The sequence below is a fragment of the Trichoplusia ni genome, unplaced genomic scaffold (assembly GCF_003590095.1).
Source record: "Trichoplusia ni isolate ovarian cell line Hi5 unplaced genomic scaffold, tn1 tig00000862, whole genome shotgun sequence".
NCBI classification, from domain to species: Eukaryota; Metazoa; Arthropoda; class Insecta; order Lepidoptera; family Noctuidae; genus Trichoplusia; species Trichoplusia ni.
The window spans coordinates 14,208-21,672 of record NW_020800071.1 but is presented as its reverse complement, the minus strand read 5'-3'; the positions used below and the strand labels follow the sequence as shown (position 1 = coordinate 21,672).

Genomic DNA, 7,465 nt, shown 5'->3' with positions numbered 1-7,465 from the left:
GCACTTTTATGGCAAAACAACGTGTTAATTAACAGATATATCCGCAAATAATTGAGTGTATTATCACGTATGCTTTGGGAATGCTGATTACAGGATTTTTTTGTTCTAAATATGTGTGGTTATTTGTATTGCGTGTTGCGGTCACCACTAAATTAAGTTAAGAATGTAAATGTTTACGTGTTATGAATTAGTAATCCGAAGAAATCTACTCGTTAAAATCTCAAACTGAACTTAAATTTATTTTTACGAAATAGGTTCGATTAATTTCTAGTTCACCTATGGCAAAAATAATAACACGATACATAGGCACAGTTTATGAATCTAATTTATATAAATATATTTTCGTAGTCGGCATTTTACCCACATCAGTAACCACCGTTACTTAACATTATAATAAACTTGTTAAACAAATGTAATTCTTATCCAACATCTTTTCAGGTCAACTGCTGAACAGGATAATAGCTTCGAACCTTCACGAGAACGTTGTTCCGCCGATCGTCGCTCCCGCGAATCAGAAACAAATCGATACAGGACCACCTCTCGGTGATTTTCAGAGTTTACCTGTAAGTATTGACTTTTAGGAGGTGAATTTATGAAATTGTATCTTACTTTTCAACCTTGGATAAGTCACACTTGTTCGTCGCCTTAACAACCAAATATCGTCGCGAATTATTGACCTGCAAATACGAATGTCTCGTTTAATCGGTATAAACTGGGTGATAAAAGTGCTTAAAAAAAACCGTTCAAGTGAGAGTACGACTTGTGATACTGAGGAATACGTCCGATTGGGTGACAAATTAAATTTTAACTATGCTATGACGGTTTGTGAAATGCAGGATGGTGATTAACGGACAAACGTTTTAAACCTTCAGGTTCAATAGGCCTGTGAACTGTTTTATTTCTTGTGTAGCGCAATAACAGAATTTAACATGAATCATTACATTCCACCGTATTGGTTATTGTGTACGTATTTTAATTTCGAGACGATAATTCTCGACATAGTATTCATATATCTACGTATAACGTTTTACATTAAACTATAATAATTAAGTATGAACCTGACCTACACATGAGTCATAGTAACAATACTCTGCTACCTACACATTTGTAGTAGAATGCTACGCTGTTATGTCTACTGTCATCGCACAATACGTGATATTTGATAAGCCTGACAATCTTTAACAATATTTACTAAACATTGCTGTTGTTTGAGCATAATATCATTTTAATATGGACTTAGCGTAAATTTCTTGGGATTCTTAATCTTGATTATGAATTACGAGCTTTTCGCCCGCGTCGATGTCGGTTATATCGCGTTTCCAAGAATACTCTTCAAAAGTCCGGGATAAAAACTATCCTATGTTCTTTCTCAAGGTCAACTCTACGTCTGTACCAAATTTCATTAAAATCAGTTCAGTGGCTTAGACGTGAAAGCGTAACAGACAGACAGACAGAGTTACTTTCGCATTTATAATATCAGTAGGGATGGGTCACAAATTGGAAATATTTATTGTTCTTGTCAATGCATTTTAATCGTTTGACAATAAATCTGGTATATACATACATCATTACATTATTTCTCAATTATGTTTTTTTTTAAGTACCTAAACTAAAGGAGAATAATTTTAAATTGGTTTCTTAGGCATCTTCATACTCCATCATTTATTCATTTACCAGACCAGACCTTTAGGTTAACTAAACTCACTTCTTTAAATAAGAGAATGTTCAGTAAGGACTCAGTTGTTTCTATTTAAGTTTGTATACAGTCACTACCACAATGCTTATATTAGTTTACGCAATTTTTACCCTTTACTTAAGTCGATAACGCATAATGACGCACTTTATCAGCCTCTCGACGTTTGTGTAACGAAGCAGAGCATTTTTTTCTTTTTATTTTAATTAATCCAATATTTCCTTTTTTTTTTGCACTCGCATGACGAACAATGAGAGAAATAAAAGCGATCTGAAACAAGACTGATTGTGCTCAAAATTGTTATAAATCTGTTTTTGTTCTGGTTTGCGTTTTCTGACCTACAATCGTCATTTTAACGGTTTGGAAGAGCTGGAAAAACGGCCTACTCGAATTAAAGCCTTCTTATTTTGATTTTTGATCTTTCTAGTGCTAACCCAATTACTTGCACTAATGGACAAACATGTCTTTATCATATTGAAATAGGATTCATACTAAAAAAATATCCATCGGAATACGATTAGGTATCCCAGCAAAATCCAGTTGTGTAACATCCAAAATGTTCTAAAAATAAATAATCGGGCAGTATCATGTTAATCCTAAAGGCTTTGGAAATTAGGAAGTCCTACTCATGCTTACATCTTGTAAGCAGGTTTGATCGCGATTACGTCCAGACTGAGCCGAATTACATCTGAATCGGTTCAACGGATGTTACACACGTAGCAATATATAATGTATAATTTGAGTGACATTTGATTTGGTAATCTGTTTGTTTTGCATTAGTTTTACTAGGGTTTTTATTTTACTTGGGTTTTTGGATAAAAAGACACCATGATTAACCCCTTTTTAAGTACCAACCTAAACCAATAACGTCTAGACATGTATTTGCGCCATTTTCAAAATTTGGAAACATAATTAGGATTTATTTGTTTAAATACCAGACAGACCATAAAATGTTATGTTTTAACACGAATAAATTGTTTTACGATAATTTCTTAATTCCAGGATGAAACAATACTATGTGTGATGAAGTACTTGGACATCCAGTCGCTCTGCCGATGCGCTCAGGTCAACAGGCACTTTAACAGACTCGCTTCAGACGCCATACTCTACAGAAGCATAGACCTCCGGCCGTATTGGCATTGTGTGCAATCACAGGTGATTGATTTATTTATTATACTTATAATGAGGTCTTCCTGAAAGAAGGTTGTGTGATGATCTTGTCAGATGCGGTTTGCACGTAGAAGAAATTGTAAAGACAAAGAAGTGTTGTTATATTCTTCTCATTAAGGCATTTTATCCTAGTGTCGCGGGGTTTTCACAAAAAAACCATGAGACCGACTCAGTTAGACCCACCACAAGTCGCGCCCGTTCTTAACCATGGTGATCTGTATAACCTTTGGCTATCCTTGCAGTCAACGAGAATGCATGCGTCTTGCATGTGTCTTGTAGGGGAATCTTATAGGGCTATTAAAAAATAATTATGATGCGAATGTCATATCATATCAATGTGAAATGATTAACATAATTTCGGCTGTAAAATATATCAATTTTCCCCTCGCTGCAAAGAGAGGGAAGTTTCGTTCTACAAAATAAACGTCGTTGCTAACTCAATGTAAACTATATGAGTTTCATAATACATTATTTTAACCAAGAACCCAGCTGTATAGAGATATAGTATAAGATACATAACAAGTTACTCGGTTTTATCCATCCTCAAAGTAGTTTACATTCAACCTTATCTACATACTTGATTTAAGTATAAATATTGTCTTAAGGTAAGACAAACAACGTTGTGACTTTTCCCTAAAGGTATTGTTTTATTTCCGTGTATTGCGCCAAAGAGATCTGTGTATAAAGCAGGCAGTTCACATAAATAAAATATAGTCATCCGCCGATTTGTGTGTCTGAATTATTTTAGATGTCTCGCGTAATCCAGACATTCTGAATGTATAGGCTATTTCTAACTAGATTGACTTAGTGGACAGAATCAAATACCCAATAGATTAAGTATTACGAAGACAGTCAGCAAAACTTCCCTAATGGAAAATCATCAAATTACCCACTCATTGGGTTGAGCGGACTGGAGAATCAGACTTAATTATTCCAAGTGCTATGTACAAGTACAACTATATTTATATGTTTTTTATTACAGGTCTAGGAACGCTATCGATGCGCTGCAAATTCCTCCAGAAACTCGATCTCTCTTGGTGCGGCAGTCATCGCATGATACAGCCTAATTACGTATAAAGTGAGTAGCAATAGCATTGCCAATACCTGCAGAATTATTAGCGTAATATCGTAACAACTCGTGAACTTGAACATGAGCTAAATTAATTCAAGATTAAGGTTGATTCACATTCACAATTAAGTCTTTTTGTTTACGTTATCCGCTCAATGGTCGCAATATAATTAGTATGACTGTCATAGAAATTCTTAACATTGCAGCATTGTTATGAATTGCCTTGTAGTAACTAATGATTTAAATGATCAGGACGTAAATATTCACGTGCCAAACTGGTCATTAGATCACGTGCAGAAGACTACTGTATTTCCATTATAGCAAAGCTTGCTCAGTTCATTCTGAAACGGAAAATAAAAATGCAATAAGAATGTAGACATATAGCCCCGTGGCTTGCCGGCGTCTGTCTGGTATCGCTGTAAAGTAAAACATGTCGGTTTTATATTTAAATAACCGTTTACCTTTAGATGAATAGTATGGCACAGACACCAAAGAAAGCATTTTGTCCGTCTGTCTGTTCCATTTAACTGCTGGACCGATTCTGACGGGACTTATATTGCCAACAGCTATGTAATAAGGGCTACTTTTACTTATAAAAATCGAAATATTTTTGTTATATTCCATGCGGACGAAGTCGCGAGTGCAGCTTTGAATATTTGCCGATCGATTATTTATCAAACCATTGTTACAGCTTCCTGAAAGACAGCGGGTGAGCTGACACATCTGCGCATGAATTGCTGTAAATTCGTCGACACCTCTGGTTAAGAGCTATAGTTGAACATCTACTAATTTACAAGTATGTGTTCACATTCTTAATCATGAGAATTTATGTTATTTTTGTACTTGTTAGCGCGACAGCCAGTTTCTATGCGGTTTGTTATCAGTGAAGCTAGATAAAAATTTAGTTTTGTATCTTTCCTTAAATTGTGCTTGGGTTTAACATTCGAGAATATTTTTGGTAGGACCAGAAAAACGACTGAAATCATTACATCATTGGCCCTCTAAAGATAGGGGTATGCACCTTTATAGCTGATACTAAACATTGGTAATCTAACTTATAACTAACACATCGGTTTCTCGGTTAGTATAACGAATATAACGTATTAATTAAGCTTTATGACTAAGCACAGGTCTGTCCATAAATTTTCAATTTTAAATTAAATTATCTAGTCTTAATTCCCATTTCCAGAGTTATGCCTCCGCTCCGTAGTGGGCTGTTCAGACTGGTTGTGTCTGTCAGCACTCAAGCGGCTGAAGCGTCTCGATCTGTACAGGACTGATATCACAACCGCTGCTGCTGTCGCTATCATCAGATCTAATCCTGGACTAAGACATCTTAATGTTGGTAAGCTATGCACAAAGATTTATCAATTTTACCGTTGGTTAGTATGAATATTCTTCACAGTATTACATTACTGCCGACCTACATTAATGTTTCCCTATCTTATCTCAACCGCAAGCCATACTACGCGAACATTTTTTAAATCATTTCTTATTCCTCGAGTAATTACCTTAATATCATCCCGATTAATAATTCTCTGATAAAGAATTTTGTAATAGATAGTTTCTTGTCGCAATAGTTCTGCTCTTTTTTTAAAGTACGCCACGTTTTTCTATGCCATGCTTACTTTCAACTGAGTATAATTTAAGTTTAAACGAAGCAACGGTTCACTCTTGCTCTATCGGGTTTTTTATTGATTACAATAAAAAATGAGTGTAGATTTCATTTCAAAACATGTTTTCAGGATCCTGTAAAATGATATCGTCGATGGACGAAGTGGCGTTGGCCTTAGGGGGTTATTGTCCAACCTCATCTCGGTAGACTTTGGAAGTCTTACTCGTTGACTCCTAATGGCATCAGGGCTCTCGGTAATTGTAAGAAGCTGCAGGAATTGGATGTTGGCTGGTGGTAAGTTACTTTCATATATATTTTTAATCCGTTAAACTTACCTTCAGTTATGTTTTAACGTTTTGGATTGACCCAGATTATTTAAAACGTGTCGTTTTGTTTTTAATAAAATTTAATATACAGCATCATGATATATGTTGTATATTAATTACTCGATAACCACTTTCCACATAAGTCATTATGATTTGGTCAATAACACACATTAACAAAAACTCAATTGTGTGTTATCTGTTCCCCCGTGGCCAGTCTCCAAGCGGGCGGGTCTGGCGAGTGGCTGGGCTGGCTGGCGGGCGGCTGCCTGCGCAAGCTGTTCCTGGGCGCGCTGCGCGGCGTGAGCGACCGCGACCTGCGCGCGCTGCTGCCCGCGCCGCGCCTGGCGCAGCTCGACCTGCTCGGCGTGCGCGCCGTCACGCCCGACATATGCCACGCGTGAGTTATCACATGCACACCTTGTTGTTTTAGTTAGGTGGGGAATCCTCGTGTATCAAGGATAGCAACGCATTGCCAAACACCGACACAAAAACGTGGATGACCTAGCATGGCGTTTCAGGTTTAATCGGTAACAGTCTGACACTACCCATTTCCTCGCCCGAGGGAGTGGATGTCCATGTCCATTGAGCGAAGAAACGGGTAGTATCAGACATTTACTGACTAAACTTGAACTACCGTGCAACATCTGCCGAGTCTTGCTTAGTCGGCCTCTTAGAAACCAACCTACTTGGGGAGGAAGCGAGTAGTATCACACTCTTGCTGCAACGTACATCTCCCGCATTTAGTTAGTGTGCGGCAATTCCACACTCAGCAAAAGCACTATACATGTGGCCGACTATTGACTGTCAGGTCAATGAACTCAGCCTCAGCCTTATCGAGATCCACTACTGAACATAAACCTCCGCAAGTTGCGCCACAACACCCGAACTTCCGTCTTGCACACTTCTAGACAGAGGTGATGGCGAAGATTTTTTTGATGCCTTTTTTAACTATCGTTTTTGATGAAATTTCTGTAATAACCGACTTTGTTACTAACAGAACATGTACTTAAAAACTATCTTGTGTTTGTTTACAGAATATTAGCGGAATGCAGAGATTTAAGACTTCTGGATGTCAGTTTTTGCGATCAAATCCAAGAATCACAGGTATAAAACATTTTTTGGTATTTACCGTTGATCCTTGTCGAGTCCAACTAATTATGTTATTATACAATTGATATTATTATTCCAGGTATTAGAATGGCGTGAGCAGTACCCTCATGTAAGCATTAAGCGATCTTTCCAGTCAGCTAATTTGAACACAGCTCCCAACCCATTGTTCTTAGCACCCAGTTTAGAATAGATTGTACTTATAAAAAGAGTTCAAAGCTTATTGGGTAAGATACCATTTTTCATTTGGTTTGCAATTCACTGAAAGTGTATGTGATTTTATTTTTTAATAAATTATACTGTCGTTGGATTTTCGGTGCGGGTGTCAAATTAAAGAAAAAAATCAATTACCATTCCATACTTAAAAACAGCTAAATAGGAACTCTAAACATAATAAACCATTGCAAATAAATTCGAAGTTATAATTTAATATGTATTAAAAATCTAACCGTTCTTTAAAAATGAACATATGCTAAGACTCTACA

The 7,465-nt window shown here is 36.7% G+C and overlaps 1 pseudogene; it reads left to right on the top strand.

The window, feature by feature from the left end:
- Positions 1-5,114: 5,114 nt before the first annotated feature.
- LOC113507178 lies at positions 5,115-7,227 on the top strand (annotated as a pseudogene).
- The last annotated feature ends 238 nt before the right edge of the window (positions 7,228-7,465 follow it).